Below are 24,041 nucleotides of genomic sequence, written 5' to 3'. Positions count from 1 at the left end.
ATGACGTTGACATTGTCTATCCGCCTGGTGTGATAGTATATCGTAGTGCCCCATTTCTCCTAATGGTGTGTAAGGAGTGTGAATTCATCACACACAATAGAGGATGTCATCCAGGGTATGACACATGGCTGGTTGTCAGTTGTCAAAGATGATCTTATTTGAAAATATATTGCTCCATTATCTTTTCTACATACTTTATATCTGGGTTTAGTCGTTTAAGTTTACACTGCAAACTTTTATCACCCACATTTTCAACATTTAAAAATATATATTTATATGATTAAGCAGCAGCTGTGTGCTTACACTTGAGGCAGCAACATACAGTATGTAGATAGATATAAATATCGCCCCCTGCTGGCTATTATTACAGCTTGCCATCCATGGCACTGTAATATCACTACACTAATATGAAAGGAAAATTAGATACATAGATGTTGGTATTTTATTTCAGTACTTTAGTATTTTTATTTTGCGTGACTATGCTTGTGTGTTATCATAAGATCAGACTGTAATAATATCTGCATAAGTCTCAAGAATGTTTTTGTTACGCTTCTCTGTATCTCTGTCATTTGTGTGTCTGTGTGTGACAGCGATGGCATTGAGTCAGCTGGGCCTACTGTGGCCGGCGTTGTGCCGATGCCTGGTCCCTTTGTTGAAGTCTTCCTGTCAGCTGGTGGTCAGCTCCAGAGTCCCACTGCTGTTCCCAAATACATGTCATCGAAACATCGCCCCACTGCCGCCACCTGCGTTCGCCTGTATGCCACCAAGATGAGTAAAGGTGAGTGGAGGGCCGATTGCCTCTCAACTGCTTTGTACCTATTTGATTTTGTCTTGTGTTGCCCTCAAAAAAAAAAACAAAGGCTCAGGAAATATAGGGGTAGGAATCACGACTCCATCCATCCATCTCTATTCTGCTTGTGTACTGAAGTGGTGGACGGAACGTTCAAGAGCTTTTTTAGTCTTTTTGAGAAGGTTGAAGAAAACCCCACTTCACTGTGTTTTCTCATTTTGCTTTTATTTGTAATAACTCTGATTGACTAGACTAGACTACCAGCATGCAGGTCTCCTTCCTCTCCTCCATCCTCCTTCTGTTCTTCCCCCTTTGAAGTCTCTCTTGTAGTGAAGGCCGCTGCTTTTCTTTTTTCCCTCAGCGAAGGCAGCGAAGGGCCAGGCGGCCAAAGTGAACATCAACTCCTCGCTGGCGGAGGATATCATCAGTCTGGAGGAAGTGAAGGAGGAGATCGCCGCCGTCCTCACCGCCCTGAAAGAGGACTTCAGCCGCAACCTGAGCATCAAAACCTCTCCAGGTACATAGGGGCTATAGACTAAGGTAGGGGCTCTCACTCTCGGTCACTCCCTGATTCAATGGAAAGGGATAGTCTCTCATGACGACTGTTGAGGAGCTGGCCACTGCACTCAGTTCTGGGTGCTGAGATTATAGAGAGGATACTTTTCAGTTCTATTTTAATGTATGTGTATACCAGCCGCCGATTGTTCAAAAAGGGATGCAGAGCCCTGCAGGCCTGAAGTTTGAGCTGTGTCCATCTTTGTAAGCATAACAAGTCCACTGTTGGTTCTCATTTAATTATTGGTCAAAAGATGAGGAAAAGTGCATCTCCATGTGTTTACTTTCTCCCTGAGGGGTGAGAGTGAACCCTGCCCTTTACCTTGACCCCTGTTGACCTTGACATCCAGGTCACAGCCTTTCCCCTCCCCTGTTCCCCCTCTCCCCTTGGGGCAGTTCAACCCTGAGAGGGGGGCTAAAGGGGAGGGCCCGAAGGGGAGGAAGCTCATCCCCACCCCCCTCATCCCTCCCTATCTTCCTTACCCTCTCCCTCCATTCCCCCCTCCTTACCCTCTCCCCTTCCTCTCACGCTCTCCCTCCGTCACCCTGTGCCCCTCTGTCCAGATGCACAGTAATCCATGGAAGCTGCAGGATTTAGAGCTGACAGGGAATCTTGACTGGAGAGATGCTGGAATGGGGGAATCATGAGATAATTTTGTTCTTGTGTGTGCTTGATAATAGTCTCATCTGGGTCTCGTTATGTGGTGTGTTTGTTGTAAAGGGGAGAGGAAAGTCACCTTAGCTGAAGGAAGGCCTGTTGTAGAGGGCGGATTAATGTGGTGAACCGTCGCCGGGTAGGACTGAATCGGTCATGGAATTAAGAATGACCGTAATTGGCTAGCCAAATGACCGGTTTCCGTAATAACCGTTAGAATAGCATATATATATATATATATATTTAAATAAACATACAGTACCAGTCAAAAGTTTGGACACACCTACTCATATATTTCAGTATATTTCCGTTTTTTTTGGTTTGTGAAATTAGCAAACATTTCTTAAAACCTGTTTTCGCTTTGTCATTATGGGGTATTGTGTGAAGATTGATGAGGGGGGAAATCATTTTATCAATTTTAGAATGCGGCTGTAACGTAACACAATGTGGAAAAGGTGAAGGGGTCTGAAAACTTTCAGAATGCACTGTATATATACAGTTACAGTCAACAGTTTGGACACACCTACTCATTCCAGGGTTTTTCTTTATTTTTATGATTTTCTACATTGTATAATAATAGTAAATACATCAAAACTATGAAATAACATATATGGAATCATGTAGTAACCAAAAAAGTGTTAAAGAAATCAAAAATATATTTTAGACTCTTCAAAGTAGCCACCCTTTGCCTTGATGACAGCTTTGCACACTCTTGGCATTCTCTCAACCAGCTTCATGAGGTCGTTTTTTTATTGAACTTTTATTGAACTAGGCAAGTCAGTCAATGATAGCCTACCGGGGAACAGTGGGTTAACTGCCTTGTTCAGGGGCAGAACAACAGATTTTTACCTTGTCAGCTCAGGGATTCGATCCAGCAATCTTTCGGCAACCTTGCGGTTACTGGCCCACCGCTCTAACCACTAGGCTACCTGCTCCCCGGCAGTTTCAGTTACCTAGGATGCATTTCAATTAACAGGTGTGCCTTCTTCAAAGTGAAATAGTGGAATTTCTTTCCTTCTTAATGCGTTTGAGCCAATCAATTGTGTTGTGACAAGGTAGGGGTGGTATACAGAAGATAGCCCTATTTGGTAAAATACAAAGTCCATATTATGGCAGGAACAGCTCAAATAAGCAAGGAGAAACGACTGTCCATCATTACTTTAAGACATGAAGATCAGTCAATGCAGAACATTTCAAGAACTTTTAAAGTTTCTCCAAGTGCAGTCGCAAAAACCATCAAGCGCTATGATGAAACTGGCTCTCATGAGGACTGCCACAGGAAAGGAAGACCCAGAGTTACCTCAGCTGCAGAGGGTAAGTTCATTAGAGTTACCATCCTCAGAAATTGCAGCCCAAATAAATGCTTCACAGAGTTCAAGTAACAGACACATCTCAACATCAACTGTTCAGAGGAGACTGCGTGAATCAGGCCTTCATGGTCGAATTTCTGCAAAGAAACCATTACTAAAGGTCACCAATAAGAAGAAGAGACTTGCTTGGGCCAAGAAACACGAGCAATGGACATTAGACCGGTGGATATCTGTCCTTTGGTCTGATGAGTCCAAATTTGAGATTTTTGGTTCCAACCGCCGTGTCTTTGTGAGGCGCAGAGTAAATCAAATCAAATAACATTTTATTAGTCACATGCACTGAATACAACAGCTGTAGACCTTACAGTGAAATGCTTACTTACGAGCCCCTAATCAACAATGCAGTTAAAAAAATATATGGATAAGAATAAGAAATAAAAGTAACAAGCAATTAAAGAGCAGCAGTAAAATAACAACAGCGAGACTATATGCAGGGGTGTACCGGTAGGGAGTCAATGTGCGGGGGCACCGGTTAGTTGAGGTAGTATGTACATGTAGGTAGAGTTATTAAAGTGACTATGCATCGATGGTAACAACACAACAGAGAGTAGCAGTGGTGTAAAAGAGGGGGGGGGGCAATGCAAATAGTCTGGTTAGCCATTTGATTAGATGTTTAGGAGTCTTATGGCTTGGGGGTAGAAGCTGTTTAGAAGCCTCTTGGACCTATACTTGGCACTCCGGTACCGCTTGCCATGCGGTAGCAGAGAGAACAGTCTATGACTAGGGTGGCTGGAGTCTTTGACACTTTTTAGGGCCGTCCTCTGACACCGCCTGGTAAAGAGGTCCTGGATGGCAGGAAGCTTGGCCCTAGTGATGTACTAGGCTGTTCGCACTACCCTCTGTAGTGCCTTGCGGTCAGAGGCTGAGCAGTTGCCATACCAGGCAGAGATGCAACCAGTCAGGATGCTCTCGATGGTGCAGCTGTAGAACCTTTTGAGGATCTGAGGACCCATGCCAAATATTCTGAGGGGGAATAGGCTTTGTCGTGCCCTCTTCACGACTGTCTTGGTGTGCTTGGACCATGTTAGTTTGTTGGTGATGTGGACACCAAGGAACTTGAAGCTCTCAACCTGCTCCACTGCATCCTCGTTAATGAGAATGGGGGCGTGCTCGGTCCTCTTTTTCCTGTAGTGCACAATCATGTCCTTTGTCTTGATCACGTTGAGGGAGAGGTTGTTGCCCTGGCACCACACGGCTAGGTCTCTGACCTCCTCTCTATAGGCTGTCTCATCGTTGTTGGTGTTCAGGTCTACCACTGCTCTGTCATCGGCAACCTTAATGATGGTGTTGGACTCGTGCCTGGCCATGCAGTCATGGGTGAACAGGGAATACAGGAGGGGACTGAGCACTCACCGCTGAGGGGCCCCTGTGTTGAGGATCAGCGTGGCAGATGTGTTGTTACCTACCCTTACCACCTGGGGGCGGCCCGTCAGGAGGTCCAGGATCCAGTTGCAGAGGGAAGTGTTTAGTCCCAGGGTCCTTAGCTTATTGATGAGCTTTGAGGGCACTATGGTTTTGAATGCTGAGCTGTAGTCAATGAACAGCATTCTCACATAGGTGTTCCTTTTGTCCAGGTGGGAAAGGGAAGTATGAAGTGCAAGAGAGATTGCATCATCTCTGGATCTGTTGGGGCGGTATGCAAATTGGAGTGGGTCTAGGGTTTCTGGGATAATGGTGTTGATGTGAGCCATGACCAGCCTTTCAAAGCACTTCATGGCTACAGACGTGAGTGCTTTGGGTCGGTAGTCATTTAGGCAGGTTACCTTAGTGTTCATGGGCACAGGCACTATGGTGATCTGCTTAAAACATGTTGGTATTACAAGACTCGGACAGGGAGAGGTTGAAAATGTCAGTGAAGACACTTGTTAGTTGGTCAGCGCATGCTCACAATACAAGTCCTGGTAATCCGTCTGGCCCTGGGGCCTTGTGAATGTTGACCTGTTTAAAGGTCTTACTCACATCGGCTGCGGAGAGTGTGATCACACAGTCTTCCAGGAACAGCTGGTGCTCTCATGCATGCTTCAGTGTTATTTGCCTCAAAGCGAGAATAGAAGTAGTTTAGCTCATATGGTAGGCTTGTGTCACTGGGCAGCTCTCGGCTGTGCTTCCCTTTGTAGTCTGTAATGGTTTGCAAGTCATGCCACATACGAGGAGCTTCATAGCCGGTGTAGTACGATTCGATCTTAGTCCTGTATTGGCGCTTTGCCTGTTTGATGGTTCGTCGGAGGGCATAGCGGGATTTCTTATAAGCTTCTGGGTTAGAGTCCCGCTCCTTGAAAGCGGCAGCTCTAGCCTTTAGCTCAGTGCGGATGTTGCCTGTAATCCATGGCTTCTGGTTGGGGTATGTACATACGGTCGCTGTGGGGACGACGTCATCAATGCACTTATTGATGAAGCCAATGACTGATGTGGTGTACTCCTCAATGCCATCGGAGGAATACCGGAAAATATTCCAGTCTGTGCTAGCATAACAGTCCTGTAAAACTGTGCTAGCAAAACAGTCCTTCATCTGACCACTTTTTTATTGATCTAGTCACTGGTGCTTCCTACTTTAATTTTAGCTTGTAAGCAGGAGTCAGGAGGATAGAATTTTGGTCAGATTTGCCAAATGGAGGGCGAGGAAGAGCTTTGTATGCGTCTCTGTGTTTGGTGTAAAGGTGGTCCAGAGTTTTTTTTCCTCTGGTTGCACATTTAACCTGTCTAGCCCCTGGGTTCCGCTAGCGGAACTCCTCCCACATTCCACTGAAAAGGCAGAGCGCGAAATTCAAAAAATATTTTTGAGAAATATTTAACTTTCACACATTAACAAGTCCAATACAGCAAATGAAAGATAAACATCTTGTGAATCCAGTCAACATGTCCGATTTTTAAAATGTTTTACAACGAAAACACCACGTATATTTATGTTAGCTCACCACCAAATACAAAAAAGCACAGACATTTCTTTCACAGCACAGGTAGCTTGCACAAAACCAACCAAACTAACCAAGAACCAACCAAACTAACCAAGAAACAACTTCATCAGATGACAGTCTTATAACATGTTATACAATAAATCTATGTTTTGTTCGAAAAATGTGCATATTTGAGGTATAAATCATAGTTTTACATTGCAGCTACCATCACAGCTACCATCACAAATAGCACCGAAGCAGCCAGAGTAATTATAGAGACCAACGTGAAATACCTAAATACTCATCATAAAACATTTATGAAAAATACATGGTGTACAGCAAATGAAAGACAAACATCTTGTGAATCCAGCCAATATTTCAGATTTTTTAAGTGTTTTACAGCGAAAACACAATATAGCATTATATTAGCTTACTACAATAGCCAACCACACAACAGCATTGATTCAAGGCAACAGTAGCGATAGCGACAAAACCAGCAAAAGATATTAATTATTTCACTAACCTTCATAAACTTCATCAGATGACAGTCCTATAACATCATATTACACAATACATATATGGTTTGTTCGAAAATGTGCATATTTAGAGCTGAAATCCGTGGTTATACATTGTGAAAACGTAGCAACTATTTTCCAGAATCTCCGGATATATTTCTGACACTCACCTATTCTGACCAAATAACTAATCATAAACTTTACTAAAAAATACATGTTGTACAGGAAATGATAGATACACTAGTTCTTAATGCAATCGCCGTGTTAGAATTCTAAAAATAACTTTAGTACGACATACAGCTTACGTTATAGCGAGAGAGCGCCCAAAATCTGGGCGGAAACTAATAGTAAACATTTTCGACAGAAATACGAAATAACATCATAAATGGGTCCTACTTTTGGTGAGCTTCCATCAGAATCTTGTACAAGGGGTCCTTTGTCCAGAATAATCGTTGTTTGGATTTAGAATGTCCTCTTCGTCTGTTGATTTAGCAACCAAAACTTGCCAAGTGGCGCGAAGCTGTCCATCGTCACCAAACGCAGAGAACGGAACACGCCAAAACTCCCGAAAAAATTTCAATAATCTGATAAAACTATATTGAAAAAACATACTTTACGATGATATTATCACATTTATCAAATAAAATCAAAGCCGGAGATATTAGACGTCTATAACGAAAGCTTTTCAGAAGCCAAAGCTGATGTCCTTCCCACGTCTTCCTGAACAAAGGAAATTGGGGTCATGTCATTCCAAGACCTCTCTTTTGACCATAGATATAGCTAGACTCCCCATTTCACCTCTCACTGCCTATTGACATCTAGTGGAAGGCGTATGAAGTGCATGTATAGTCATAAATTTCAAGCAAATTAATAGGGAGGCCCTGGAACAGAGCCTCGATTTCAGATTTTTCACTTTCTGATAGGAAGTTTGCTGCCAAATGAGTTCTGTTTTACTCACAGATATAATTCAAACGGTTTTAGAAACTTGAGAGTGTTTTCTATCCAATAGTAATAATAATATGCATATTGTACGAGCAAGAATAGAGTACGAGGCCGTTTAAATTGGGCACGATTTTTCCCCAAAGTGAAAATAGCGCCCTCTATCCTCAACATGCTGATAGAAATTTGGTAAAATGGATCTGCATTAAAGTCCCCGACTACTAGGAACGCCACATCTGGGTGAGTGTTTTCTTGTTTGCTAATGGCGGAATACAGCTCATTCAATGCTGTCTTAGTGCTAGCCTCAGTCTGTGGTGGTACATTATGTAAACAGCTACGAAAAATACAGATGAAAACTCTCTAGGTAGATAGTGTGGTCTACAGCTTATCATGAGATACTCTACCTCAGGCGAGCAATAGCTCGAGACTTCCTTAGATATTGTGCACCAGCTGTTATTTACAAAAATACATAGTCAGCTGCCCCTTGTCTTACCAGACCCCACTGTTCTATCCTGCCGGTACAGCATATAGCCAGCCAGCTGTATGTTGATAGTGTCGTCGTTCAGCCACGACTCCGTGAAGCATAAGACATTACAGTTTTGAATGTCCTGTTGGTAGTTTACTCTTTCGCGTAGGTCATCTATTTTATTCTCCAAAGATTGCATGTTTGCAAGCAGAATGGAAGGAAGTGGAGATTTATTCGATCGCCTACGAATTCTCAGAAGGCAGCCCCTCCTCTAATCCCTTTTTCTCTGCCTCCTCTTCACGCAAATCACGGGGATCTGAGCTTGTTCCCGAGAAAGCAGTATGTCATTCACGTCGGGCTTGTCAGACTCGTTAAAGAAAAAAAATTATTCTGCCAGTCCGTGGTGAGTAATCGCAGTCCTGATGTCCAGAAGTTATTTTCGGTCATAAGAGACGGTAGCAGCAACATTATGTACAATATAAGTGAAAAAATAAGTTATAAACTACGCAAATAAACTAACAAAAAAACACAATCGGTTTTGGGCACACGTAAAACGTCAGCCTTCTTCTCCGGCGCCATTGTTCACTCAGTAGGTGAATGGATGATCTCTGCATGTGAGGTGCCCCCCGTGAAGCATGAAGGAGGAGGTGTGATGGTGCTTAGATGGTGACACTGTCTGTGATTTATTTAGAATTTAAGGCACACTTAACCAGCATGACTACCATAGCATTCTGCAGCGATACGCCATCCCATCTGGTTTGCGCTTAGTGGGACTATCAATTGTTTTTCAACAGGACAATGACCCAACATGCCTCCAGGCTGTGTAAGGGCTATTTGACCAAGAGGGAGAGTGATGGAGTGCTGCATCAGATGACCTGGCCTCCACAATCATCCGACCTCAACCCAATTAAGATGGTTTGGGATGAGTTGGATAGCAGAGTGAAGGAAAAGCAGCCAACAAGTGCTCAGCATGTGGGAACTCCTTCAAGACTGCTGGAAAAGCATTCCAGGTGAAGCTGATTGAGAGAATGCCGAGAGTGTGCAAAGCAGTCATCAGGGCAAAGGGTGGCTACTTTGAAGAATCTCTTATATATTTTGATTTGTTTAACACTTTTTTGGTTACTACATGATTCCATGTGTGTTATTTCATAGTTTTGATGTCTTCACTATTATTCTAGAATGTAGAAAATAGTAAGAATAAGAAATACCCTTGAATGAGTAGCTGTCTTTTGACTGTAACTGTATATATACAGTGCATTCTGAAAGTATTCAGACCCCTTCACTTTTTTCACATTGTGTTACGTTACAGCCATATTCTAAAATTGATAAAATTATTTCCCCCCTCATGAATCTACACACAATACCCCACAATGAAAGAGCGAAAACAGGTTTTTAGAAATGTTTGCTAATTTCACACACAAAAAAAACTGAAATATACTGAAATATATTTACATAAGTATTCAGACCCTTTGCAATGAGACTCAAAATTGAGCTCAGGTGCATCCAGTTTTCATTGATCATCCTTGAGATGTTTCTACAACGTGATTGTAGGAAAGGCACACACCTGTTTATATAAGGTCCCACAGTTGACAGTGCATGTCAGAGCAAAAAAACAGGCCAAGAGGTCGAAGGAATTGTCTGTAGAGCTCCGAGACAGGATTGTGTCGAGGCACAGATCTGGGGAAGGGTACCAAAACATTTCTGCAGCGTTGAAGGTCCCCAAGAACACAGTGGCCTCCATCATTCCTAAATGGAAGAAGTTTGGAACCACCAAATCTCTTCCTAGAGCTGGCCGCCCGGCCAAACTGAGCAACCGGGAAAGAAGGGAGATGACCAAGAACCCGATGGTCACTCTGACAGAGCTCCAGAGTTCCACTGTGGAGATGGGAGAACCTTCCAGAAGGACAACCATCTCTGCAGCACTCCACCAATCAGGCCTTTATGGTAGAGTGGCCAGACGGAAGCCACTCCTCAGTAAAAGGCACATGACAGCCCGCTTGGAGTTTGCCAAAAGGGACCTAAAGACTCTCAGACCATGATGATTCTCCGGTCTGATGAAACCAAGATTGAACTCTTTTGCCTGAATGCCAAACGTCACATCTGGAGGAAACCTGGCACCATCCCTACGGTGAAGCATGGTGGTGGCAGCATCATGCTGTGGGGATGTTTTTCAGCGCCAGGGACTGGGAGACTAGTCAGGATCGAGGGAAAGATGAACGGAGCAAAGTACAGAGAGATCCTTGAAACTGCTCCAGAGCGCTCAGGACCTCAGACTGGGTGAAGTTTCTTCTTCCAACAGGACAATGACCCTTCAGGACAAGTCTCTGAATGTCCTTGAGAAACTCCCCAAATACAGGTGTGCCAAGTTGTAGCATCATACCCAAAAAGACTCGAGGCTGTAATATCTGCCAAATGTGCTTCAACAAAGTAGTAGAAGGTCTGAATACTTATGTAAATGTGATAATTCTAAAAACCTGTTTTTGCTTTGTCATTATGGGGTATTGTGTGTAGAATGATGAGTGGGGAAAAAGCAATTTAAACAATTTTAGAATAAGCCTCTAACGTAACAAAATGTGCGAAAAAATCATGGGGTCTGAATATTTTCAGAATGCACTGTATATACAGTATATATATATATATATATACAGTATATATATATATATATATATATATAAAAATGTGCACACATTTTCTCCTTTCATCCGGTCCTGACTGCATGTTCTGCCATAGAAATATAATGAATACAATGGGCGTCCCCATTCAAGTCAATGATGGCATAATGGGTGGACTGGCGGCCATTACGAGTGTACCCATAGTCCCAGTCGGTATTAAATAGAATGTTGCGGTCCCATGGTTACCTTGGTTACCCCATTGGCTCACAGCAAAAACTTGATCATTTTCAAACGCAATTTTCTTGTTGTCTGCTTGTTTTCGTCAATTACAAAACTACATTCCAGAAAAGTACATGTGTAAAGAATAGTTTTCTCCTTTTCTTTTTGTTTGTCCAGGCGAAACAGTCTGTGAATAGTTGGTAGCTCACTTCTAAATTCTCAAACTACCGTAAACTTAAATTAATCGCAGTCTCAAATAGCCGCCTGTCTCTAATAGCCAGGCATCGGCACACATTTTCAGCAAATAAATGCCTGTTTCAAATAAACGCCAGGTCTAAATTCATTGTTTACAAGTGACCTTCATTGAGTACCATCCAGCTTGTGCAAAAAATGATGGATTTGTATTGTAATGTTTATACTGGTCACAATTAACAGTCTGGTAGTCTTTACAACATTTTATTGAGCAAAGGCTGTGCGTATTAAAGAAATAGACGCCTGGCTCAAATAGAAGCCTGTCTCTAAAAAACAACGGTTGTGTTCTGCGATTGAAGCAAAATAAGTGCCCGGGCAATTCATTTGAGTTTTGCGGTAAATGCTTAGCTACTGCAATTCCAACCAAAAAAACGTCTTATCTTTGTTTTACGCTAGCTAACAGCTAAATGTTTGTTTTTGACTTAAATTGTCATTCTTTTTTTCGAGGCTCAACGTGGTGTCATGTAAAATATGAATGTTTTTTCCAACAACCAATGAGCAAATCCGCCGTAAATCCAGCTGCATATTGAACGTTGAGATTTCTGAAAGGCCAGTCTCTTTGACAATGACAAGGAGTGGAATGTTAGCTAAAGAGACTGATACTCAGACTACTTCCATTCTATTCATCGTTTGATATAACACTTTGCTTATTTCAGCAAGGGGCAACAAAGTTTCATCACATTATTAATGGTCCCTGTTATTGCAGAAACGGACTCAACCGCACAACTCCGCGGCCGTCCCGTCTTCAGTCAGCTGTTAGTTCTCAAAAAATAAAACCACACACACACACACACGCGCACGCACGCACGCACACACACACACGCACGCACGCACGCACGCACACACACACACACACACACACACAGGGGCGGTATTACAGCCTGCCACTCTGTCAGTTCCTCTGCTAGAAGAAGACTAACCTCTCTTTTCCGTGGGAACGCTGGGCTAACGTCAGCCTATCCAGTCCTCGCTGGACAGCTCTGTGTATACTGGCTCAGATTAATACACTGTGAAAGGAGAGCCATTTTTATAACAGATCAGGAGCCCAGACACCAAGAGATGGGTTAGCATAGGCTTCCATAGTTCAAAACGATTAGTTCATGTCATGTCATCCTCATGTTCCCAAGACGCCCTCCAGTCTAGGGCACCCACCCACTAAACATCACCAGTATAAAGTCACACAAGAACCAACTCAAAGTCTGTTTTCTGATAGGACTTTATCATGAGGAAGCCAGGGTCGTGTTCAGTACTAGGGAGAAAACGTTTTGAAACGGGGAGGGGGGGTTAGCTACTACCTGAATATTTTCCTATGATAATACATTTTTGTATTCTGTTGCAAAATGTTTGTCTACGGTGTATCCTACTGAACACGACCCAGGATATGTACGTTTAGTTTTTTGAGAAGCCTATATTGTTGACTACTTGTCTGCCTTTCGCCATTGTGGGTCAGCTGCCTGTGCCCTGACCAGGAAGAGCCCATTTGGCTAATGGCTTCCCGGTCGATCCACATCCCTCCTCATGCCGTTTAGGAAATGCCTGTGTGCCCTCTGGAAGTGTAAGCAGATGTGCAGAGCAGGCAGTCAGGCACACGTCCATAGAGGCCCAGGTAGTCTCTCTCGTCCACCTGCCGGCTCTAGCAATTAGCCTGAGGAAGAGGCAAGGGCCCAGGTAGCACAGTCTGGCTCTTAGTTAGGCTGACACTGAGTATAAAATCAAGTTTATTTAAAGTACTGCGTATTATCACACATTCCTATTACTTTCAGGTAATACATACAGGCACTGAGTACTTGCCTTGGGTTGAAGTAAGGGCCCAGAGTCACAGACATGGCTTACAGGAAGTCTTTCCTACCAGACAACATCTCAGACCAGACTAGCTCTTACTGTCGTGGCACGCACTCACTGTTCCCAATAGCTGGGTCCCTCTCCTTGCCCCGTCCTGGGATCGAACCAGGGACCCTCTGAACATGTCAATAACTGCCTCCCACGAAGCATTGTTACCTATCGTGCCACAAAAGCCGCGGCCCTTGTGGAGCAAAGGAAACGACTACTTAAAGGTCTCAGAGTGAGTGACATAACGATTAAACTGCTACTAGCGCACACCTCTAAGTAGCGAGCGATTTCACACCGGTTGCACTCAGTTACAGTTACGGTTTGGTCGTTGGTGTTGAATGCGTCCAAATCTGTTAAGGACCTGTCTTTGGACCCGGAAATTAGAATGAAGGAAGCAATAGTTTGTATCAACGTATTATTTTACTTTCTAAAGCACAAGTATAAGTACCCAGACTGGCGGTAGTCCCTCTCCTATACAAAACAAGTGGTAGAATAATCTTGAGCCCACCCCACCTCCCCACCATAGAGTTGGTGATGTAAGGCAGAGGACAGAGAGGGAGGAAACAGCGGCGTCTGAGGTAAACCAGATGAGGAAAGGAGACTCATGTTGGAGAGTAACTCTGGTTCTGCAGTCTGCCGTGTTAGTGGGGGAGAGAGAGGAGATGATGGTTAGGGGGGGGGGGGGGGGGTCTCAGAAACCTGCACCCCATCAAAACCAAACCAAATCAAAGTGTATTGGTCACGTACACAGATTTGCGGATGTTATCGCAGGTGCAGCGAAATGCTTGAGTTTCAAGCTCCAACAGTGCAGTAATGACTAGCAGTAAAAAAAAAAATGATCCTGAAAATATCAGAACAAGCAATGTCAGAGACGGAATATAAATATATATACATATAATGTATGGACAGTATATGAATACAAAATACGTGTACTGCAGTAGTTATATAGGATGAGCCATGTCTAGAATAGAGGATATACAGTGAGTGTACAAAACATTAGGATTACTTTCCTAATATTGAGTTGCACCCCCTTTTGCCCTCAGAACTGCCTCAATTTGTCGGGGCATGGACTCTTCAAGGTGTCGAAAGCATTCCACAGGGATGCTGGCCCATGTTGACTCCAATGCTTCCCACAGTTGTGTCAAGTTTGCTGAATGTCCTTTGGGTGGTGGACAATTCTTGATACACACGGGAAACTGTTGAACGTGAAAAACCCAGCAGCGTTACAGTTCTTGACACAAACTGGTGCCCCTGGCACCTACTACCACACCCTGTTCAAAGGCACTTAAATATTTTGTCTTGCCCATTCACCCTCTGAATGGCACACATACACAATCCATGTCTCAGTTGTCTCAAGGCTTAAAATCATTATTTAACCCGTCTCCTCTCCTTCATCCACACTGATTGAAGTGGATTCATAAAGGGATCACAGCTTTCACCTGGATTCTCCTGGTCAGTCTGTGTCATGGAAAGAGCCGGTGTTCCTAATGTTTTGTCCACTCAGTGTACATATAAAGTGGGTGAAACAGTTTATAAACATTATTAAAGTGACCAGTGTTCAATGACTGTGTACATAAGGTAGCAGTCTCTAAGGTTCAGGGTAGAGTACCGGGTGGTAGCCGGCTAGTAACAGTGACTAAAGTTCAGGGCAGGGTATTGGGTGGAGATAGAAGCTGTTTCTCAGTTCCTCACCCCAACCATAAGCCTCAGCTTACACTTTGCCAATTGAATTGTGGGGAGGTTGGTTTGGATCGAGTACTCAAGGCTGTTTTTGGTGATGAGGGTTTAGGCGGGCCTAGATAATGCTTATATTGGTCATATGCTTGGGCATGTCTTGTGTTATTTGCTGGTGACATCCAATTTCCCCTCTGGGAAATCAATTAAGTTTATCATTGAGGTATATTCAATTCATGTTTTATTCTGGTCCTTTGTTTTTCAGGAGCTCTGGATCATATCGTGGTGTACACGACAGATGGCAAATTCCCCCTGAACCAGTTGGGTCAGATCTCCATGAAACCCGCTTAGCTCATCGTGGTCAACATGACTGGCTTCCCACACACTGCTGGCTGGGTGGGTTAGGGTTCTGCTCTGCATGAACCACACTGGGCTGATGGCAACGCACTGTGAAATGAACACGTCTCTCTCTCACTCGTTCTCTCTCTCTCTCTATTTCTCTCTTTCACCATCTGAAACCTGAGTCGGGCTCTCTCTCTCCAGCCTTGTGTTCAGCCGTAGTGATCGATGGTTCTGGGAAGCCCTTTGATCTAGAGCGATTGAAACAAAGGCCAATATTTTGTGGTCAGCTGTCATCAGCAGGAAGTGACCCTGCTGTACCCTCTGCGAAGGAGGAGGACTAACTGCTCCAAGTGATGCTCTCTCACATACACACTTTTCATGTTCACATACAACGCACGCAGGCACGGACACACACGCGCGCGCACGCACACGCACAACCCTCGCTATTTCCCTGTCTTCATTCGTCTCTTTTCCTTTCCCTGTGTTGTTTCTTTCTCTCTTTTTCTCTCTCTCTCCCCCTTCTCTTCTCTCCCTCCTTCATCCTATGTTGTTATGAATGAGGGTTGTCCCCGTCTGATGCTGGGATCAGTTTTAAAGGGAGATGGATGTTTTTTGGCTTTGACTCAGATTCATTTAGTAGTGAAGCACAGTTCTGCTTCATCTTGAGGAGCTCAGCCCGGGAACTCAGCAGCACTCAGCCACAATAGGTGTACAACAGTGGAGACTGCTGAGGGGAGAACGGCTCATAATAATGGCTGGAATGGAGTTAATGGAATGGTATCAAAAACATGTTTTTTTTGTTTTTTTTGTTTTTTTCACCCATTCCATTCATTGTACTCCATTCCAGCCATTATTATGAGCCGTCCTCCCCTCAGCAGCCTCCACTCATGTACAATGTTCCTGAGGGATCACACCTTTCAGATATGCCTCATTATGTGTGCTTCATTTGGAAACACTGTCACGCCCTGACCTTAGAGAGCCTTTTTATGTCTCTATTTGGTTTGGTCAGGGTGTGATTTGGGGTGGGCATTCTATGCTTTGTTTTCTATGTTTCTTTTTTTCTATGTTTTGGCCAGGTATGGTTCTCAATCAGGGACAGCTGTCTATCGTTGTCTCTGATTGGGAACCATACTTAGGTAGCCCTTTTTTCCCTCCTTTCAGTGTGGGTAGTTAACTTTGTTAGTGGCACTTAGCCCTGTAAGCGTCACGGTTGTTTTCGTCGTTTGTTGTTTTGTTGGCGTCATTATCTAAAATAAAAGGAATATGTACGCTTACCACGCTGCACTTTGGTCTTCTTCCAGCACCGGCCGTGACAAACACACATAGATAAGCATATTGCGCACATATGATACACATGTCACCATTATCATTGAATCAGTTCAATAGAGGAAATTCACCATATCACATTATGTTGCACACATATCACCATATCTGAGCGAGAAAGTTCAGACAGAAACGCCAAACGATATATATTCAAATGGGCCGAAAAACCCACTGGTACCATCACACATGTACAAACTTTACTGCTGCAACATCACAATTCCTTCAGACCAAATGTTAAAAGGGTGCAAATGTGTGATGTGAAAGCAGGGGTATCAATTTCTTCTTTTCTTTTTTCTCCCATCCACTTTCTGGTCTAAACCACTGGGGAAAGAATTGGCAGCAAGATTAAAGGATTTATTTGTATGTATTATTTCACAAGGCCTATTGCCTTGCATGTTAAATTCATATATATATATATTTTTTTAAACAGCCTCTCCTAATCTCTGGTTCCTGTCTTTAACTCCAGAATGATAGATCCAGCCCATACCTATGTTTGATTGTTCTCAGCATTGAATTCATCATTATTTCCCCACAGCTCCAGCAGTTACGGAAATCTGGGGGAATGCTGTGCTCTGTTCTGGGTAGCTCCGTAAACACCAGGCGTGTTCTGGTTAATATGTTAAAAATAGTGGGATAACGCTGAGGTTTCTGATTAAACACAGCCACAGCCCAGCCGAAAGGAACGAACAGAGCTAAAGAAACACCTTGTTAATGATGTGGAGGATACCACACACACACATTAAGACATACACACACACAGCCTTTTTCCTCCCCTTCCCTTCTTCCCCAAAAATTCAAGTGGTTTAATTCATGCTGCCATTGCCACTGCACAACAGGCACTGGGGGTTTGCAGTAACACTGTACTGCAGTTAATGCAGTACTGGACCTTGTAATGAATGACTGGAAAACAATGGCGTCTCGTTAGGAACGTGGGTAATGGATGTGAATAATTATAATCCTATTTGCTTTGGGTGCTGTACAGTCACCTCTGTGTTGGCTTAGCAGGGCTGTTAGACTGTTAGGTAATGGGAGGTTAGGGGGCTGCTGGTGGGCGGGTGCGAGGGGATGGAAGGGGATTTCTATCTGGTGCTGGGATCTATCTGGTAATGTTGTGATGGGCAATGGTATAAAGTACTTAAGTAAAAATACTTTAAAGTACTACTTAAGTAGTTTTTGGGGGTATCTGTACTTTACTATTTATATTTTTGACAACTTTTACTTTTACTTCACTACATTCCTAAAGAAAATAATGTACGTTTTACTCCATACAATTTACCTGACACCCAAAAGTACTTGTTACATTTTGAATGCTTAGCAGGACAGGAGAATTGTCCAATTCGCACACTTATAAAGAGAACATCCCTAGTCATCCCTACTGCCTCTAATCTGGCAGACTCACTAAACACAAATGCTTCGTTTGGAAATTATGTCTGAGTTTTGAAGAGTGCCCTTTGTTATCTGTCAAATTAAAAACATGAAAATGGTGCCATCTGGTATGCTCAATAAAAGGAATTTGAAATTATTTATACTTTTACTTTGATACTTAAGTATATTTTAGCAATGACATTTACTTTTGAGACTTCAGTATATTTAAAACAAAATACTCTTATACTTTTACTCAAGTAGTATTTTACTGGGTGACTTTCACTTTTAATACTCAAGTAGTATTTTACTGGGTGACTTTCACTTTTAATACTCAAGTAGTATTTTACTGGGTGACTTTCACTTTTAATACTCAAGTAGTATTTTACTGGGTGACTTTCACTTTTAATACTCAAGTAGTATTTTACTGGGTGACTTTCACTTTTAATACTCAAGTAGTATTTTACTGGGTGACTTTCACTTTTACTTGAGTCCCTTAAGTATGACAATTGGGTACTGTTTCCACCACTGGTGATGGGTACCTGACGGTTGAACAATAGTGTGTTCAGTCTTAGCATGTTGTCCCCACACGGCCTGTTTTGAATATGTGTCTGAACACGCTCCATATCATAGAATTAAATAGAACACATACTGGAGTCTCAACAGGCCTCAGTCTGTCCCGTCTCTGCCTCTCTCTCTCAGGCACCTCTCCCACAACTCGCAGACACAGACAAATCACATATCCAGATTACAGCATTTTCTTTAATTGCCTTTTGGAGTCCAACCACCATTAGAGTTCTAATATGTTACACAGACATATCCTCTAGTCTAATGCATTGTGGGTATCTGGCCAAGCCAGGACTCCCCCAGTTATTCAAAAACACGCACACACACACACACACGTGCACACACACACACACGTGCACACACACACACACACACACACACACACACACACACACACACACACACACACACACACACACACACACACACACACACACACACACACACACACACAGACACACACAGCCACCCTGCCCCGTCCCACTCCTCCCATCCCGTAGAGGTTACCAGAGGTCATTGCCCTGCACTGCAACCCCTCAGCCCGTTCCCAGAGGACTCGGTTCTGACAGCGCCCCGCGGCACTTCCACACCGCATGTGCTTCTCCTGCCACGGCCAGGGCTGAACCCCCCCCCCACCACCCCCCCCCCCCCCTCCCCCACACACACACACACAGACACACACAGACACACACTCCAGAGCTGCTCTGTGGGGAGATGCTACACAGTTCACCCAGCTCGCCATGTATCAAAGCCAACCTGACCAGGGACAGCCAAGGTCTGCTTCCTGGTGCTCCTATGGGCAGGAGAAAGGCCAGGGCAGTCTAAGGGTGGGGGCCTGGGGTGGATTGATAGGGGCGGGGTGGGTGTCTTGAGGGTGGGTGCATTATATTGAATTAGATTCGATTTATTGTTGCCCAAGAAATACATATTTTTTTCACAGACTCGTACATTGGATAGGGGCTGGGACTGGTGAATGGATAGGGGCTGGGACTGGTGAATGGATAGGGGCTGGGACCTGGCTGGGTGGTTGGATGTCTGTCTGCAGGTAGTGTAGCTCCAGCCCCAGTCCAAGCCCCAGCTGGAAGTTATTAGGTCTAGGTCTAATGTGTGTTTGATGTGTCCTCAGGCCATGGCTGCTGCCACCCGCGCCCTGCGTGAGAGCAGCATGAAACTCAACCCTGAGGTGGACAGGACCATCATCAGGGTGCCTATTCCCAAGTAAGTGAGCCAGTCCTTTAGAGTCAGTCAGTCAGTCAGTCTGTCTGTCTGTCTGTCTGTCTGTCTGTCTGTCTGTCTGTCTGTCTGTCTGTCTGTCTGTCTGTCTGTCTGTCTGTCTGTCTGTCTGTCTGTCTCTGTCTCTCTCTCTCTCTCTCTCTCTCTCTCTCTCTCTCTCTCTCTCTCTCTCTCTCTCTCTCTCTCTCTCTCTCTCTCTCTCTCTCTCTCTCTCTCTTCAATTCCAATTGACATGGGAAACACATGTTTACATTGCCAAAGAAAGTGAAATAAACAGTAAAATATATTTTTACAGTAAACATTACACTCCCAAAATAATTTTAAATGTTTTGTGCAAATAGTTAAAGTACAAAAGGGGAAATAAATAAACATAAATATGGGTTGTATTTACAGTGGCGTTTGGTCTTCACTGGTTGCCCTTTTCTTGTGGCAACAGGTCACAAATATTGCTGCTGTGATGACACTCTGGTATTTCACCCAATAGATGTGGGAGTTTATCAAAATTGGGTTTTGTGGGTCTGTGTAATCTGAGGGAAATATGTGTCTCCAATATGGTCATACATTTGGCAGGAGGTTAGGAAGTGCAGCTCAGTTTCCACCTCATTTTGTGGGCAGTGTGCACATAGCCTGTCTTCTCTTGAGAGCCAGGTCCGCCTAAGGCTATGCATTTACATTTACATTTTAGTCATTTAGCAGACGCTCTTATCCAGAGCGACTTACAGTAGAGTGCATACATTTTTATTACATTTTTTACATACTGAGACAAGGATATCCCTACCGGCCAAACCCTCCCTAACCCGGACGACGCTATGCCAATTGTGCGTCGCCCCACGGACCTCCCGGTTGCGGCCGGCTGCGACAGAGCCTGGGCGCGAACCCAGCCCAGCCTGGGCGCGAACCCAGAGACTCTGGTGGCGCAGCTAGCACTGCGATGCAGTGCCCTAGACCACTGCGCCACCCGGGGGCGCAGTGGTCTGTACATAGTAACCTTTTATTTAACTAGGCAAGCCAGTTAAGAACAAATTCTTATTTTCAATGACGGTTAACTGCCTTGTTCAGGGGCAGAACGAAATGTTTTTACCTTATCAGCTCGGGGATTCGATCTAGCAACCTTTTGGTTACTGACCCAACGCTCTAACCACTAGGTAAGGCTTTAATTTTGGGTCAGTCACAGTGTTCAGCTATTCTGCCACTGTGCACTCTCTGTTTAGGGCCGAATAGCATTCTAGTTTGCTCTGTTATTTTGTAAATTCTTTCCAATGTGTCATGTAATTATCTTTTGTTTTTTCTCATGATTTGTTTGTGTCTAATTGTGTTGCTGTCCTGTGGGGTCTTAATGTGGGGTCTCTCTCTCTCTCGCTCTGTCACTCTCTCCTCTCACTCTGTCACTCTCCTCTCACTCTCTTTATCTCTCTCTATTCTATTTCTCCCCCCTCTATCTCTCTCTCTCTCTCTCTCCCACTCTCTCTCCCTTCTCTCTCACTCTCAATATTCACCATCTTTCCTCACTTTCCTCATTCTACCATTTCTCCCCGTCCATCTTTCTGCATTTCCTCCTCTCATACTTTCCCCCCTCCCGTTTTATTATTTCTCCTGTCAGTCCCTTACCTGACCTACTGTCTCCTTTTAAAATGCCACATTAGAGAAATGCGCGAACATGTCTGTGTGTTTCTAGGTGTTTCTGACATATTCGTTTAACTCATTCGCCCGACTGTAGCAGTTAGAAAACACCAACCTTGGTCAAAAGTCCTCTGTCCAGCTCAGCTCCCTGCCAAATCCAATAATTTGCTTGTATCCCAAATGGCACCCTATTCCCTACGGGCCCTGGTCAAAAGCGGTGCACTATATAGCGAATAGGGTGCCATTTAGAACGCAAGGACCTTTGACGTGCTGCCGTCACTCGCTAAACCACAAAATATGTGTGATTATTAAGTAAGCGGAGCCCCAGCAACAGCAGGTGCTTGTCTGGCAGCGCGGGATAGTGGGACGGACGGACGCCTTCTTCCTCTTCAATCAGTGTCGGCAAGCAACCCACATTTGCATTTCCAAAGAGAGCGAGCGGCTTGATTTGGCCCAGACTCAGTAATTACGCATTATTGTTTGCAGTAAATAGACTCCACTTTTGGATTGTTTGCAAATAGTCCCAGGCAAAAATGCCAATTAAGGAAAATAAACCGTTATCACCAGGCAGCAAAGCAAACCAAAAACAAAGTTGTTGACTGCACTGCGACCTTGAAAACTATTTTTCAAGTGGCACAGAAACAAAAGGTATTTGTTTTTTGGAATTAAATGAGTTGGGCATTAATGGAGATAGAGGAGGAAAATCTGCATAACTCATCGCAGGCATTTTAAACCGTGTGTGTGTGTTGCCCCTTGTGTGTGTGTGTATGTGTGTGTGTGTGTGTGTGTGTGTGTGTGTGTGTGTGTGTGTGTGTGTGTGTGTGTGTGTGTGTGTGTGTGTGTGTGTGTGTGTGTGTGTGTGTGTGTGTGTGTGTGTATGTGTGTACATACGCACGTTTGCCCATCCGTCCCTACAGGGTGACGCGTGAGCACATGGAGAACCGGGTTAAGCAGTTCAGTAACAAGTCCAAGGAGTCTCTGAGGAGGGTGAGACTATGTCAGAGGACACCATCCGATTGGTGGAGAAACAAGTACTGAGCCAGGGATTCCTGTCCAGTCAGAGGACAGAATTACAATCAGTAGTTACAAAGGTTCAGATTAATCCTTTCTATAATTTCACAGTATTTGTATAATAATACCAATAGTAGTAGTTGTCTAGTAAGTGTTTTCTCTCCTCTTCTCCACTCTCTCAGGTCGGGCAAAATGGCAAACGGCTTTTGCAGCGGATATAGACAAGCAGCTGGCCACCAAAACCAAGGGTGACATTACTAAAATTACCACACCTCTATTTTTGATACAATCATGTTTGCAATGGTTCCTCCTGCAAATATGACTGAACACGATACTGAACACGATACTGAACACGATACCGAATCATCAACAAAAGCCAAACGTGTATGTTTAATGATGGAGAATTGAGGGCGAGCACATACTGTACTGTACTGTAGGTTCGGTTGGCGCTAACTCTAGGGTTGTTTGCGTGTTCCACTCATGCGTAAACAGAAGTTGGCATTGCACGACAGTGGCTGCTGGGTTTCTCTGTCGCTCTCGTCTTAAAACAAACACAGAGGGGGAGAAATGGACTTTTAATGGCATCTGGGAGCCTCCTAATCAAACTGAGGCCACAGAGAGCTGTGTTTATGTAAAAAGCACCACACTCACTGTAAACTGTGTGAATTTCCTGGCCTGAGACACCGAGACAGTCTCCCGGAGGACAGGCAGAATAGAGATATTAACGTGGTGCCAACATTTGTTTCAGGTTCAGCGTTAAAGGGATAGTTCAGTGATTTTACATATTTAGATATTTATTTCTTTACCTTGAAAAGCAGTCTATGGACAAGGCAATACACAGTTTGGTTTTGTTAAACTAGCCACTGCAAACAAATGCTGATATTTCAAGGTAAGGAAACAAATATCAAGGAAAGGAAACATATCTAAATTGCTCAACTTTCCCTTTAACTCCGAACTCACTGATTCGTTCTGTCAGTTTGTCGAGGAGTAATCCTACAGCTACCAAATGTAAACACAAGAAAGTGGGCACCCACCAGTATTTATGGACACCCTTTTAATCAAAACACTGCTTTGTACATCAACTCTGTTATGTGTTTTCTTCTTCTCTTGCCTTTCATGTGAGTAGGATGTTAGATCTCCTTCGTTAGTTAGAGTGATAATCGTCTACATTCTTCCTGTGTACTAAGACAGAATTATACCGCACCACACCTCTATGGTCTTTCATCCATCCGTCTATAATACGGTGGTATGCTTGGCCCTACCCTGAGACACCGCACGCACACACGCACGCGCGCACGCACGCACGCACACACACACACTGAGACGCTACACACACACACACACACACACACACACACACACACACACACACACACACACACACACACACACACACACACACACACACACACACATTAACACACCATGAGACGCTACACACACACACACACACACACACACACATTAACACACCATGAGACGCTGCACACACACACACACACACACACACACACACACACACACACACACACACACACACACACACACACACACACACACACACACACACACACACACACACACACACCCTGAGACGTTAGTTTGGTCTTTAATGGGCAAAACAGACGAGGGTCATTGGATAAACAACGGTTTAGAGGAGGAGAGCCCAGACAGGAGGGAAATGGCATTGATTCTGGGTCCACATGTCAGCAATTTGGGGGCATTGTGTATCTTGGCCCAAAGCAGAGGCTCATGATCGATGGAGGAGTGAAAATCTCAAATCCCTGGCACCGAACGCAGCCCTGGAAATTG

General features: G+C 44.1%; 1 pseudogene; it reads left to right on the top strand.

Annotated features, from left to right (window-relative positions):
• The first annotated feature begins 592 nt into the window (after nucleotides 1–592).
• On the top strand, nucleotides 593–23,268 carry LOC120026355 (annotated as a pseudogene).
• The last annotated feature ends 773 nt before the right edge of the window (nucleotides 23,269–24,041 follow it).

The sequence above is a fragment of the Salvelinus namaycush genome, chromosome 31, assembly GCF_016432855.1.
Source record: "Salvelinus namaycush isolate Seneca chromosome 31, SaNama_1.0, whole genome shotgun sequence".
In the NCBI taxonomy this organism is placed as follows: Eukaryota; Metazoa; Chordata; class Actinopteri; order Salmoniformes; family Salmonidae; genus Salvelinus; species Salvelinus namaycush.
This window is presented reverse-complemented; position numbering and strand designations above follow the sequence as displayed.